A 16,232-nucleotide genomic window follows, 5' to 3' on the forward strand; every position below is an offset into this window, starting at 1 on the left:
ATAATGGTAATTTATATTTACATATGTACACTATATACACTATTTTGCAGAATCAGTTCAATTTCAATGTTGATGAGTAGTTACTCGAAAGAGTCATACTTTAGTATATTACGACGGAAGTCCAAAGAGTTTGAGGTTCTAAAAGTATCCGGCAGTGCATTCCATAAAGTAGCAGCATAGAGTAACCTCCCATCCAGACTGGCGCTTGGGCTATTGCATGACAGTCCACAGCGAGCAGGGGCTTACCATAAAAGAAACCTTATGGATCATAGACCAGCGGCTGTGTTGGAGCAACCTTATCTACACCGCCGTAAGCCGTGTAGAATATGCCAAACAACTCAAAAGAGCCTGGGGTCCGCAACTGCGTTATGACCGCACCCCCGAAGACGTAGCCAAAGAGAACATTGCTAAGAAACTCCTTCGCTACAAGCGGCACGACGAAGAAAAAAATATGACGTTCGACCTATGCGTGGACGACGTCTATGAGAAAGGGGCACGGTGTGCCAAGTGTAACATACCGCTACTATGGAGATTTGACCCAAATGACAATCAGCAGTTCTCCGTGGATCGTATAAATAATAAACGCGGGCATTGCAGAGGCAACGTAAGGTTGACATGCTTAGAGTGTAATCGGGCGCGTGGAGCAGCACTACTCTGAGTCTTTGGGGACTATGAGCAGCTCTTCCTTGACGAATCCACGACTTGGGCCATCTAGGTAATACAACACAGGTTGCCCTTCCTTGGTGACGGACTTCGAAATCTCATACGTTTCCAGAGACCAGTTAGGATCCGTGGCTCTCTTACTGCCACCTTCGAGTTCCCCCGGCTGATAGAGTTATCTGACCACTATGTTGCGGGGGAGCTTTTTTTCCTTCAGTCCGACCGCCCTCGAACTTCTAACGTAGGACTTGTGTTCCACGTGTTTCTTCTTTATAGCATCCTTGGGTTTCATTCCCGTAGCCCTGGCCTCCTCGTTGTTCAAAGCCGTGATGACCTGGGGGAGCCTTTGAGTCCATTCCCTGTTGCGTTTGGAGGGATCTTCCAGCTCTTTCCAATACTGGTATCCAAAGAGGCGCTCGGCCAGGGTCTTATTGAATCTCTCGACGATGCTCTGACCCCTGTGGTACTCAGCTTCGGCTCTCCTAATCTTGGTGCTGTGGTCTTTCAGGGTCTTAGTAACCACGCCCATGAACTCTGTTCCCGCATCCACTTGCAGCAGCTTAGGCCATTTCAAAACGCGCTTATAAACCCTACCTAGGGCTTCTGCGACTTCCCCAGAATCCTTGCTGGTTATGGGTTCGGCGTCCTTGTATCTGCTTGCGATATCAACTACGGTCAAAGCGTATTTATAGGTCTTTCTTCTAACCTTGTCGTGCGGCAAGAAAAGCAAATCCGCCTGATGAACTTCATTGGGGGTATTTACGGTAAAGCTGGGCCTGGGAATGTACTTGGGCACGGGAAGATAAACCTGCCAGAGGGTTTGTTTTCTTAGCCAGTTCTTAGCCGTTTCATCTGATACCCTGGCCGCGAGTTTCTTGATGGCCGACGCTCCTTTCCAATAGCCTTCAGGCCCATAGTAAATTCTTTTAAGTTTGTCCTCAGTTCGACCCATTATATGAATAGAATCGCGCTTCGCTTGATTCAAGCGAAGGATAGGACAAGATTGATCTTTCGCCCGTTGAAATCCACCGTCTTTCCGTCCACTTTAATGGTGATGTTTATGCTTTCTACCAAATTAGACAAATCATAGCTCAAAGAAATGGGAGTGTATTCTACTGGGTCAAATGGATTACCTTTGGGCAGAAACTTGGACATAAGAGAAGACTTTTCTCCATTGTTGTAACTATGGACCAAGTCGCAATAGACTTCGTAAGAGGATGCGACTTTCCATTTCACAGGTATGGCTGTGTCGGTAATTGTTTTGCCCGAGGCACATAATAAAGATCCCAATGGGTCAAACCTTCCAAAAGTTATTGAATAGTTTGGCATATTATGTTTGAGGGTCATTTCGTGCGGTAATCCTGTGGTGAGAGTATAACCGCGTTTGGCGAGCTCCTTAGCAAGGGTGATTGGCGTGTAATGTCCATCGGGTAGCATTTCACCTTGATAATTGCCAGGCGTCTTAAGTATGGTGACCATACCCCCAATCAAGTTATACCAAGAATTGTACAAAGAGCAACTTATGAGCCGAACCTTATGGGCTTTGATGGGGGGATTCAAATAAGTGGTAAAGTTATTTTTGTCGCTTTCCAAAAAGACGATCATATATATTAGACGCTCATGCTTCGCGTCACTAGACGAAATACGCCAAAGCCACGCCTCCAGCCAGTCCTGCGATGCCAACGAATACCAGCTCATTGTCTTTTTGCTTCTTAGAAGGCTGGTAGTAATTCTTAAACTGAGGCTTTCTTAACCCCGTCGATACCTCTGGGTGTGCCTGCGCATAAAGCTTAAAGGCGTAATCTGTATTTTCAAAGTTCTTATCCGCCTGCATTTTGTCTTGGTAATTCTTATCCAACCAATCCCTGTAAGCTTGTCTTTTTTCATTCCAAGCCGCCACATCCCGCTGATAATTTTCCAGCGCTAAGTCGTGTCTCTTTCTTTCGGCGACGCCGCTATGATCGCCTCTGACTAATCTATCCAAATACTGACCACCATAATTAGCTCCAGTGAATGCTAAAGCTGCAATAACTCCGCCTGCGACCACGCTAACCATGCTTATACATTAGGGATGTACTTTTCCTTCTGCAGATAGTCCTTTAGCATGATAGCCCCGCCAACGGCAGCAGTCATCTTAGCAAAGCCAGCGAAGCTCTTACTTGGGTCTTCGGTAAATTCTTCCTTGAGCACCTTCTTACCTACCCAACCAATACCAGCAACGATACCCGTAATGATAGCAGCCTCTTCAACAGTTTTCAATAACGCGGTTGACATTATATTACAAAGCGAGAAGGTTATTCCATCACGGGTATTTTGCTTCTCTTAGGAGGCTCCTGCGTCACATGTACGGGTTCCGGTTTGGGTTTTGCAGCAGTCTTCCATTGCAAGTAAAGGCTGCCTGCTGCTATGACGACTCCTAACGCGCCGATGACGTATCCTGGATTGATAAAGGATTCGCCTTCGTCCTCCGCTTTTTCCTCTTTCTTGGCTTTGTTCTTCCTGTTCATCTCTGCGAGCTTCTTTCCGGCAGCAACTCTACCTGGAGATTTAGCCTTGGTAATCTTTTGCTCGGGTTGCTCCTCTGCTTTAGCCTCTGGTTCTGTCATTTATACTAAGGACTTGAAGGACTTGATAAGTAACTTAAGAGGACTTGGAAATGACCTGGGGATGACCTGAGCAAGTACTTAAGGACGACTTAACTAGGTACTTATGAACATGCGTAATACGTAAATTACGAGCCTTAGATGAAACGACTGAAGAAGAGTGCCATACAAGCCTTTCAAAACTTCAAGTCGCGTAAAAAATGAGCCAGCTCAACTAGAAACTGTGGACAGCTGCCATCCCACACGGCGCACTGCCACATCTATCTAGGTACTTATGGTGACCTGAACAACTCCCATGGATGACTTAACTAGGTACTTGATCAGGTTCTTTGTCAACCTCGGCAAGTGCTGCCGTAAATATCCTTCGACTTCTCTGTCTTTAATTCTTGAAGTCCTTCCAAGACGTCGTAAGTTCCTTCAAGTCGACATGCTGGGCTACGTGAAGTGCCGCATAGGCGACTGCCATTAACTTACCGCACTTCAAAGACAACAACCCACAGGTTATCGTAAGTTCTTGAGATATGACATAGTCATCTCTTATGTCCTTCAGTAGTTGCTCCACGTCGTCTATGGGCAGTGCAAGTCCAAGCAATTTAGTCGCGAACTTAATAGCGGAGTCTGCTACGGCGTCCGTGGTCTTACTTGCAAGGGCAGCCTCGTACCTCTTATGGAACTTCTTAACTTCCTCTTCCGACAACTTATTAACCTGCTCATGGGTAAGTTCCTTGCCTATCATTTCCTTACACTTCCCCGAGGAAACAAGGATGTTAAGTTGTTCCTTAAGGTTACTTTCGTCTAACTGTGTGGGGACTTCATCTATCAGCTGCTCAATCTCCATATATGTAAACGTCATACGGAAACCTCAAAGAGAAGATCATCTTGGAATGTTGGTGCGTTTTTAGATGCCGCATGTATTCATGCAGCTTTTCCTTGGATATCTCGCCGCCGTAGTCGTTTAAGATGGTTTCCAGATCGCTCCTGCTGGGTGTGTAGAAGACGACAAGTGAACCTATGTTTTCCCTGAAGGGCTTAGAGAGGCTGGTAAGCTGCTGCGAGAGCAACCAAACGCTAATGTTGTCATGTCTGCCGCTAAAGGCGAGTTTAACGAGCTCGGAAGTGCGTCTTTTTACGTCGTCCCCACAGGCAATATCATCCAGTATGAGTAACGTCTGAGTATCCTTAGGGAACTGTCTATGCCAAAACTTAAGATGTCCAGATAACTCACTGGGGTCTAATATGTCCACAAAGAAGTCGTCATCTTTCGCGCCTACACCCGTCCAGGTGCGGTTATTCACGTAGGTTGGGCAAAGCAGCACTATGTAGTCGAAACGGTATCTAAAGGGTCCTAATAGCTGCTCTCCTACTATCAGAGCGTTACAAGGCATGTGATCTGGGTTCATATATAATGGAGCCCGTGGAAGCAGTCAAAGCAATGGTTAACGTCGTCAAAAAGAAGTCAGACCTGGAGAGGACGGTAGAGATGCAAAGGGAGGAGATAGACAGGTTAAATGGACGCGTAAAGGAGCTATATGAGGAAATGTGCGGTCTGAAGCGCGCAGAACGGTTTGGCGCTTTGATAACTATGGCAACGTGGGCCAAGGAGTCCATCGTGGACTTTATGAAATATCCTTTGTGATTCTAAGGAGGCTTATTAAATTCTTATTATATATGTAGTGCACACACTGCAACAAGAAGTTCAGCTCCAAGCAAATGTTAAAATATCACGTAAGGAAGGAGGTCTGTAGGAAGCCAAAGGAGAAGAGGTGTCAACACTGCGATCGTTTGTTCAGCAGCAAACAGATGTTAAAGTATCATGTGGAAAATCGCGTGTGTTTGAAGAACATTTGCGTGCGCTGCGAGGAGGACAAAGATGAAGATTGGCATCGTTTACGCTGTTTAACGCGGTATGAATTAGATGGCGTAGCATGTGAGCACCACGGTGATGTTGTGGGGCGCTGCTGCCCCGAGGAAACGAAGGTGGAGCTAATACGTCGAAAGTAGAAGATAGATATGCGCTTTGCTATGTTTGACCGCGCGGAAGGTGTGCGCTGGGAAGACAGAGAATATTGGGAGGCAGACTGCGAACTGTGCGGCTGCAGGAGGGATGGTCAGCATATTTGGCAGTGCTTATACGTGCAGGCGGACCCCATTACGTTCAAAGAATACATGGAGCGTCTTAAGATGAACCGATGAACACCAAAGTGGCTGGGAGAACTCGTAAAGGGCCGGAAGCTATTCTGGGGTATCCTTTATTCTTATTTATTATTTATTAAGGAGGGTCAGAAACTATTTCAAGATATGGCTTATTATTATTTATTATTTATTAAGGAGGGTCAGAAACTATTTCAAGATATGGCTTATTATTATTTATTATTTATTAGGGGTCATTAATAATACTAAGAATTCTCTAAAAACTTTACTCTTAATAAATAATGAATAATAATAAGGCTCCTTTCAAAATAGTTTCCGACCTCCCTTAATAAATAATGAATAACAATAAGGCCATTGTTGAAATAGTTTCCCAACTTCCCTAATAAGATCTTAATAATAATGAGGCCATCGTTGAAATGTGGCAGCCTGCGCAGCGGCATTCTTTGGAGGCTTTCAATATATGGACTGTATTACATGTGAGCCCCCTGCAGACTGCATCGTTAAAAAAGAGTCGCCGAGCAGAGATACGACTGCCGACGACTCTACCTTAGACGCGCCTAACCACATAGAGGCGAAGGAAGGACGCACTTTGCGACGTCAAAGGCCCAGCGGCCCTCCTTCTTACCATACGACTTCAGATGCGTGAACTCCTGTCCTTCGATGGCGTAACGGACGCGATCTGGCGCCCACAGGCTGTATGTGACACCTTCGTGCGCCAATAACAACCGTAGCCTGTCTTCAAAGGCTACATAATTTTTTATTTCATACGTAACACCCTCCTTTAAGTCTCGCCAGTGTATCTGCCTTACAGCATTAAACGCCATATATTCTATGAAATATTTTCAAATGCGTTCCCAGAGTCTGCGTGGACTTGAATCTTTTACGGCAGTATTTACAAGGTAGGCGAATTCCTTGGGAATACTCCGCGACACTTCTACAGATATCGTCGTAATCATTGCTCACTAACACCTTGAAACCATTTTCCTCATACCGCGCGAGGATTGCCTGTTGGTCTGCGGACAGCACTGGTAGTATAGGGAATGGGGGTTCCAGCGCAATCTCAACACGGGCAAGACCCGTGTCAAGAATCCACCTACGGACGACCCCCACTCCAAGTGTGGTTGAGGGCAACAGCGCACTTAAATATGTTAGTCTATATATGGAGTGCGAAGAATGTAAGAAGTTCGTTAACGACTTTTGCATAATTTGTCTAAGACCTAAAGTTATCATACCTAAGCCAGAACCCTTTTGGTGTTGTGGTAAGAAAATGCAAATAGAAGACGACACGTCAGCACAGTGTTACGAGTGTGGTAAGAATATTCGTAATGCCGTACCAAATACTACCAGAGAGCAGTATTACGCCAATGGAGGTCGTAAGAAAACGCCATATAAGAGAATAAAATACTTCAGGGACTGGATGAGTCATATCCAAGGTTTACATCCGGTATATTTAAGCGACGAAGTAAAGAAGAAAATCATAGACCATTTAGAAGAGCCAACCCCACAAAGTCTACGGAAAACGCTGAAAAAATTAAAACTAGGGAAATATTACAAAGCTATTCCTTATCTTTTGTCTGAAATTACCGGTAAGTCTATTCCCGAGGTTTCTGATATGGCAAGAGCCGAGTGGATGTTTTGTCGGCTGGATAAGGATATTCCTTATTACCCTGACGTAATTTACGAAATATTTTACAAAATAGACCCCAACCACCCCCTATTGGGATGGATTCCCAGGCGATGATTTTACACAAGTTTTTTCACATTTGTGTAATATTTTGTGAAAACGATGCAGGCTGTGTAATATTTTGTGAAAACGATGCAGGCTGCGTAATATTTTGTGTAATATTTTGTGAAACTAATTTGCATATGAACCAGACAGCCGGCGTTCAATATGTAAATAGAATCCTGTTTTGCTTTTTTCAAAGCAGATGTTTACTGAGCAAGCTTTCTTTGAAGCTCTTCTTTTGCCTCCTGGTAGATCTTTTTGCGAGATTCCTCGGAAAGATCTTTTACGACTGTTTTTTTATTCCTTATGTCCGTCTTTAATTTCTCGTATTTGTCTTCTTCGGCCAGAATAAGCGAGAATTCGACGTCGTCTATCTTTCTGTCACGCAAAGCCTTTGAGACAAGATCGGTAATTGTATTTACTTTAGCCCTTGACAGAGCTATTGTCGTGTCATGCTTGGATATTTTGCTTGACAACTGTTTCATAATGCCCGTAGCAACAGCCGAAATAATACCACAAGCTGCCCCAACGCCGGCCAAAGGAACTCCAACGATTATTCCCGGTCCAGTAAGCGAAGTAGCAACGCCGGAGCCCGTTAACACAACAGATATGGACCCTGAAGTTATCGCAATCTTATGTAGCGTACTCCGGGCTCTGACGTATTTTTTTCTAACTTTTTCGTAGTGTTTTGCCTGCCCTTCCAAGTAAGCCAAGATTAAGTTTGCTTTATTCAGACGAAAGTTTTCGGCGTTTAGTTCGTTAGGTGTAGTATAGGGAACATCTGGGTACAACTTAGGTGCTGATGGTATAACATCCATTATATATACTAATGTACGACGCTTTTGGGAATGATATTGAGGAGCAGCCACATCACGACAACCGGGATTATGCCAACTGGAGAGCCTTTAGGAAGATGTTTCCGCATGCAGACCCCAGTAAGTTTGAGCGCAGACCTGATGGGATTTACTTCAACGGCGAAAGAATGTACAGCAATGCGGACTTGGAGCCAAAGGCGACCATTAAGCATAAAGAAAGGCAGCCTAATTTCCCGGAGAATTTATTACCGACAACAGAGGGTTACCCATTTTACGACAACAAAGGTGGAGCGGATGACTTTGCTAAGATGGTTACCTCCTTAGAAATCCCCGTGGGTCCTACGACTTTCAAAACAAAGGTCAGAGACATCTTTAGAGAAACTGCCATGAAACATAACTCAGGGAAAGAATCCAGAGAATGGTTATCAGGTCCCAACATGCGGTATTGGCCGCAGCAGTTAAACTTTGCTGTCTGGGCTGCTACTAAAGGATGTGGTATAGCCGCGGATATGTTCCATATTCCTTTCCTAAGATTCCACGTTGCTTTTACTATTCGTAGGATATTGTTTGAGTTAGGAGCGCCGCTTCCTAGTGACACTATCTTTAACCCGAAGGATAACAAGTATGACAAAGTTGCATGGGAGCGATTAAGGAATGAGTTTAAGCTTACCAACCCCGATTTTCGTAACAAAGAGGGTACCGCCCATGGTTTAGGAGAGACTTACACCTATGCCTCCTACGTTGGTGCCAGCATAGAAAGGCCGGGCATGGGGTATCCCAGCTCCTACGAATTCTCGGACTTAGGAGGCAGCGGAACGAAGGGTAATTTAATTTACTACGTAGAAAGCAAAGAAAAGTATCCTTGGGCGCCTTTCTTTGCCGCAAAGGGCATTGGACTGAAAAACCTAGCAAGGATTAATCGAAGCATCGAAGCCTTTGTTTACTGCATTCTAGGGGCCCAGGTTAGCACTCGCAGCCCCATCGTAGATGCCTCCGGTGCGTCACAGGAAACGCAACAAGTATTCCTTGTCCTCTTCGAAAGCGCTGTTATCGAGAATGAGATCTCTAAGTCGGTGCAGAGATATCAACTTGCAGTGCAGCAGTCTAAAGTGCGACTGGATTACGCTTTGTCGCCTGGTTGTTGGTTGATGCCAAGTAATTTGGTTATCAACGCCAATTCCGTCGTGGGTTACAACAATAAGCTGCAGCGAGCTACCAAGGACATGAAGTTTGGGGTGAATGACGTGAACTCTGATACTACCAAGGGCATTCCTCACTTCGTAGAGAAGCCAAAAAAGTCACACGAAACGAAGCTACCCGTAGTTAAGAAACCATCAAAGAAGGTCCTGCCTGCGATACCTGAGGAATATGACCATAACTTACTAAAAGCCGGCTTAGCCGCCGCAGGCGTTGGTCTGAGTTATTATATATGGCGATGAACAACCCCTACGTAGCTGGAGTAGATTGCGTTTATACGACTTACACAGGCGAGAAAAAATACACCCAGGCGTCTTGGGTGGACGTTGAGGGCATGTCAGTGAATTTGAACTACTCAGGGAAGAAGTTAATCCTTTGTAGTATTTGCCTTGGATCAGTAAGTCACGCCAACATTGGTTTTAGATTTTGTGATGACAACGGCGTACTGCAGCCTATGCGTGTGAAGACAAACAACAGGGAGCCTGTGCATTTCTCCGTAGAGCCGAACACCGACAGCGCTGAGAATTTATCGGTTTGGACTTTTCATATGGTCGCCGATTGCCATGGGAAGGTAAAGCTGCAAATGCGCGTAGATGACACCGGGAGCGTTTGCATAAATAGCATAGAAAATCAGAGAGATGAAAAATATAACCACGCGACTATTTGCACTCTTACGGTAATGAGTCTCTAGAAGCAAATTTATTTGCTGGTATATATGAACCCACATACTAAGGAGGATTCATTCCTTTATTTTCTGGAGGAAGATAGATACTTGCGTAATGCTAATTGGGTTGACACGGAATTGTGGGTGAAAGTTGGTGGGTTGGAATTGATTATGTGCACAATTTGTATTAGCGTAAGGGAGGAATATGGTATTGGATTTAGAGTAGTAGATGAGAATAACGATCCATTGTTACCATACAGAACACTGAAAAATACTAGACGGTCAGCTCATTTTTCATATGAACCGCCAAATAGTCTAGACGATATAGTACCAATAACCTTTCACATGGTAGCTAATTGTCAATACGCAAAGCTTCAGATCAATACTGACGCAACATCTAACGTTAATGTCGAAGTTAAGATAAACGCTGTTATTTCACAATCAGCTGCGCCAAGCGATTCTACTTTTAATCATAAGACCATTTCTACTATGACTGCCATACCGCTAGTTCCGCATTATCAAGGCGGTGCGAATACTATCTTTACTTATCCCCAGTCGAGAACACCCCGTGCACCCGACGACGATTATAAGCCGCCAGTAATACACAAGGATAAGATCAACCCCGCATCTTCTTCAAAAGGACCACGCCGATAGCGACGACCAAGATCCAAATGTTATTCCCCACGAACTTCAACAGTTCGCCGCCGGTCTTCAGTGTCAGGCTTAAAACGCTACCCAGCAGCCCAGGAAGACCGGCTGCCATCTTTTTTCCCAAGTCCGTCAGCCCATTGCCTAATTTCTTTACGCCCGCGCCTGTAGCCTTAAGCGTGGATAGGATGACTCCTACTACGGTACTAATAGCAACCGCAAATACCAGTGGAACGCCATACTTCAAAAGGGCTCTTTTTACCTTTTCCTTGGTGGTAAGCCCGAGCTCTTTTTCCAGGTTGTCCTTTTGCGCCCGTAATTCCGCAAGGCGTATTTCAAGCGTATCTACTTCCTTTTGGGCTGCCTCCCTTTCCTCTTCGGGGCGAGCTTGGTCCGCAATTACTTCTTGCTGCCGCTCTATTTGCCCCTCCAGGTCTTCGATGGCCTGATCTCTTTGCCGGATTTGCTCCTCCTTAGTATTGATTTCAGCCATTAACCGTCGCCGTTCCACTAAAGAGCCGGCTATGGTGGTTTGCAGGTTATCGGTATCGTCTTTAATTAGATCCAACTCTTGCAGGGCGAGGTTAAGAGCCCTTTGAGTTTGATTTCTTTCACGTCGAATTTGGGTTCTTTGGTCTACCAACTCAGCTATTTCTTGATTTTTAAATTCGACCTCCCTCCTATGCGCGTCGGCAAGCCGCTGGTTTTGCTTCATGTATTCCTCCTCCCTTTCTTCCAACGTTTCCCGCAGTGCTTCCACTGAGGCGCCAGAGCTTTGGGCTTCTCCTAAGTCCTCCCGTGCTTTGTCTAATTCGCGCAGGGCCTGATCCACCTGATTTCCTATTTCTTTTATTCTTTCATCTTGATGGGCGGACTTCTTTTCAGCATCGGCAAGTAGCTGACCTTGCTTTGCATATTCTACATCTTTTTCCCTTAACTCCCTTTGCAGATCCGCGGCACGTTTTTCCGCGTTGGTCCTTTCGGTTAAGTTGTGCAGCCTTTCTAACAGGCTTCTAGTAGCACGCTGAAAGCCTCTTAATCTCAAGACGTCACCCCTAACGTTGCCCTCCTCATCAAAGAGGTTTTGCGGTTTTGTCCAGCGGTCTTTGTCGGGAAATCTTAAGTCTTGGACGCTTATGAGGACTTTGTTTCCCTTTTCCGTGAGCTTTACGTCGTCAGCATCAAAGTTGTCGTAGCGCAGCTCTAGCTCCCGCGCTGCCCACTCTACGGTTTCCCGCGCGGCTGCTTCCGGCTCGCCCATGTTTTGAAGCTCTATGTGCTCACGCGGAAACGTGTACTTGCGTGCTTTGGGATGTCTTAGGGCCTTTGCAATCCTATCCCTTAGGGAATCGTCGACTTGTTGGGTGGGAAGCAGCGGTTCTTCATCACCGTCGTTAATGTCAGCCTGACCTTCCTCAGTGGTGGGATCGAAGTCGGGGTCTGTTCCTTCTACTTCCATTATATATGATAAGCTCAAAGTTAAATCCCAACGTATTACCTAAGCAGGTTGGCGGACTAAAGGCAGAACGCACCTTTCACCGGGTTACATTCACGCCCAGCAGCGCAAAGCCAGGGGAAACCTTGTACGTAGGCGTACCCCGCCTAACAGATAACCTAGTATTGGTTCCTGGCACCTTGGCTTTAAGGTTCGACTTAGCGGTGCAGTCTGACCCCACAGACGAAAGAATTATTGTTAACAACGTGGGCCGCAACATTGTTTCTAAGATGAGAATCAAGTTTGCTGGGGAATCCTTGCTGGACTTAAATAGGTACGATCTGTATACCACCTATAAGGATCTATGGTTAACAGCATTTGACCGCGCGCAAAGGATAGAACAAGGAATTGGTAGTGTCATTCTACGTAAGGTCCGCACACCTACGAAAACGCAACCTACTGACGGCAGTGGGGAAACCGCAGTGGCAGACGCAAAGCGAATAAAGACAGCCTATGGTAGCAAGTATGTCATACCACTGGACTTTGAAGTGATTACGAATCACGGTGTGTATTACCCAAGACAGCTTGCCGAACTGCAGTTTGAAGTAACTTTAGCAGATGCTAATAACATCATTGGTGGGCTAAGCAGTGCACTTACCACGACAACCCCATACTCTATCACTAATCTAGAATTACAGTACGAAACGGTGTACAGCGAAGAGCTGGCCCGTAGCGCTGGCATGGAATACAGCTCCGGAAAGGCATTCCTTTACGACCACGTAGTGATGTATAAGACGTTCAGCTTCCTGGATAAGACGGATGAGGTTATTAACCAAAGTATTAACCTCCCCCGAAGAAGTCTCACGGGGTTGATGTTGGTGTTTGCCAAACCCTACGAGGCTGGTAAGCGCGACAGCGAGGCCTTTCACAACCCTAACATTACTAACGTAGGGGTCAACATAAACGGAGTCCCAAACAAGGTTTACTCCCAGGGGATAAAGCCCGCAGACGTGTACAGGGAGGCAATGCGCAAGTTTGGCGACCAAATTAGCCCTGAGGAATTCTTTAAGGACAAATATGCGTTATGGATTGACATGCGCACCATTAACGACGAAAACCTACATGGTCAGGGTTTACGTCTAGTAAATACGCAGGATGGTATAACATTGGAGATCAAACGCACAAAGAATGCCTCCGCGGGCGACGGTGATAAAATAAACTGCTACGTCTTCGTCGTCTCTGACGCGCAACTGAGCGTAGAAATGAATCAGCTAAAGAGCGTTGCCTACTAGGCTCGCGTTCCTTGAGCCAAGCGAAAGGATAAAAAATATCCCTTACGTATAATATGCTTCGCGTATTCGAAAACAACGACACCAAACTGCAATGCATAGTGCAAGGCGAAACTTTGTACTTCAAAGCGAAGGAGGTGGCTGCTGCGTTAGATTACGAGAACACCAAAAAGGCTATTAGTGACCACGTGTCTGAGAAGTACCAGAAAAGGCTGAGTGAGTTAAGGGTAACGAATCGTGCCCCTTCTACTATACATCCACATTCCGTGTTCATTTCCGAACCTGGGTTGTATCAGCTGATATGTAGTTCGAAGATGCCAAAGGCCGTAAAGTTCCAGGATTGGGTATTCGAAGAAGTCCTACCCGCGCTAAGGAAAACAGGTAAATATGAAATAGAAAGGCGGTTTGACGGCCCAAACAAGTTGGTATTCAAAATTGAGAATGAGTTTGACCTGCATAAGAAAGTGGTTGATTACATCCGCAGATTCTACCCCAAAATGCTCATAGCCCCTGGTCTAGGCGAACTGCAGGATTCGGACGGCAAACGCATAAAGTGCTGGCAGAAGGGTTACCAAAAAGGTCAACCCGACTTAATGATTTTGAATGCGCACACCCATTACCGTGGATTCTGTATAGAGCTAAAGACCCCGAAAGGCAACGGCAGGTTATCTGAGGATCAGCAACTACTCTTACAGAGGTATGAAGAAAACGGCTATAAGGTGCTCGTAAGCAGCGACTACGATGTCATTTGCAGGGAGATCACTGCGTATGCTGAACACCTACGAATTCCCTGCAGGTGGTGTTGTAAGGGCTTTAAAACCTCGGAGACTTTGGCAACACACTTAAAGATATTTCATAGAATATATGGACAAGGATAAATTTAACGAGTTAAAGTTTATACAAACACACTGGAGGGATTTGCAGGTGGGGGAGATTTACGAGATAAAGAATTATGTGGTCTTTGAAGACATCGACCGCCTGCGTTTGGTCTTAAAGAATAAAAAAAGAATATACACCCTTTGGGCGCCCGATAGGATAAGGTACGCCATCGAAGGGCAGGACGTTACCCATGTCATGAGTCATGGTAAGAGGGATGGCAGGTTGGTATTTGACGTAGTCAAGTATGAGCCTGAGAGTCCTCTGCATTCGTAAGGACGTCTAATAGGGTCCGCTGCGCTTTAGGATCCGCGAAGCACCAATGCCCCACAAAGGATCCTTCCAGGAATACCTTGCCGCAATGAAGGCAGGTGTATTTTTTACGCGGCTTACGAGGGGTAATGCAGTCGGCAGGTAGTTCGCACGTAATACAGTCCATATATTGAAAGGGCGATCAGGAATCCTCCAAAGAAGGCGGCTGCGTAGGCTAGCATATACCTTTAAGAGGGGTCCTTATATTTATTAATGTTTCTTCTTTTCTTATTGAGTTCTGCATACCTTCTACAAAAGGGGTCCTTATATTTATTAATGTTTCTTCTTTTATTCTTAATAAACAATCAAAGAATATTAATAAATATAAGAGTGCATTTTGAGACTCTTTGCGCGAACCCTACTTTACTTACGGGCTTTCCTTACCTTCACGTTTTGGGCATGCCAATCATCAAAGCGATCCAAGTACTCCTTAAAACCGCGGGGGTGATGTTGCGGGCACGAACACTGCCAGATATGATCATCTCCTTTCCTTAAGCCGCCACACGCGTCACAGGGCGCACTCCAATACTCTGCGTTCTCCCAGCTCGTACCTTCGGCGCGGTCAAACTCCGTAAAGCGTTGGTCTATTTCTTTCTTACGAAGAGTTAACTTCCTTATGGTTTCCGCTGGGCAACATCTCGCAGCGATATCACCATGCTCCTCGCATACGACATCCAAATCATAATTACCACGACATCTATGTTGATGCCATGCGTCGGTTAAGAGCTCCCTACAGCGCGCACACACATCCTTTAAACACACCCTATTTTCTCGGTGGTATTGCAACATTTGGGGCGTGCTAAAGAGCCGATTGCAATCAGCACAACGTCTTTCCTTAGACTTTAAACACACCCTTCCTTCCACGTGATATCGCAGCGCCTGTTTACTGCTAAACTGCCGGCTGCAAGTGTCACAGGTGGTGACGTTATCCACCTCTTTAAAACATACCTTCTTTTTTTGGTGATACTGCAAAGCCTGTTTGCTACTGAACTCCCTGTCGCAATCCTTACACTTCATTATATAATAAGAATTTATTAACCCTTATAAGGGATACTTAATAAAGTCCTGCACGCTTTCTTTCGCCCAGCCCGCCATCGTTATCAGCGCACCAAACCGTTCTGCACGCTTCAGACCGCACATTTCATCGTACAACTCCTGCACGCGCTCTTTTAACCGGTCTATCTCCTCCCTTTGCATTTCTATGGTGTCTCTTTTATCTTTTGCGTCGGTGGCAATCCTTCTTACTGCGTCCACTGGGTCCATCGTATATATAATGGATCCGAACCATATTCCTTGTAACGCTCTGATCGTAGGACCCACCGGCTGCGGAAAGACCCAGTTCGTGGTAGAGCAGCTATTAGGACCCTTTAGATACCGCTTTGACTACATAGTGCTGCTTTGCCCCACCTACGTGAACAACCGCACCTGGGAAGGCATAGGAGTGAAAGACGACGACTTCTTCGTAGATATCTTAGACCCTAACGAGTTATCCAGCCATTTGAAGTTTTGGCACAAACAATTCCCTAAAGATACACAGACTTTACTCATATTGGATGACATTGCCTGTGGGGACGACGTAAAAAGGCGCACTTCGGAGTTGGTGAAGCTCGCCTTTAGCGGCAGACACGACAATATCAGCGTTTGGTTGCTCTCGCAGCAGCTTACCAGTGTCTCTAAGCCCTTCAGGGAAAACATAGGCTCTCTCGTAGTATTTTATACTCCGAGCAAGTCAGACCTGGAAACCATCTTAAGCGACTACGGCGGTGAGATATCCAAGGAACAGTTACACGAATACATGCGGCACCTAAAAACGCACCAACATTCCAAGATGATCTTCTCTTTGAGGTTTCCGTATT

This window comes from Actinia tenebrosa, unplaced genomic scaffold (assembly GCF_029948245.1).
Source record: "Actinia tenebrosa isolate PJP-AT-01 unplaced genomic scaffold, QUT_ActTen_1.0 PGA_scaffold1__47_contigs__length_23844297, whole genome shotgun sequence".
Lineage (NCBI taxonomy): Eukaryota > Metazoa > Cnidaria > Anthozoa > Actiniaria > Actiniidae > Actinia > Actinia tenebrosa.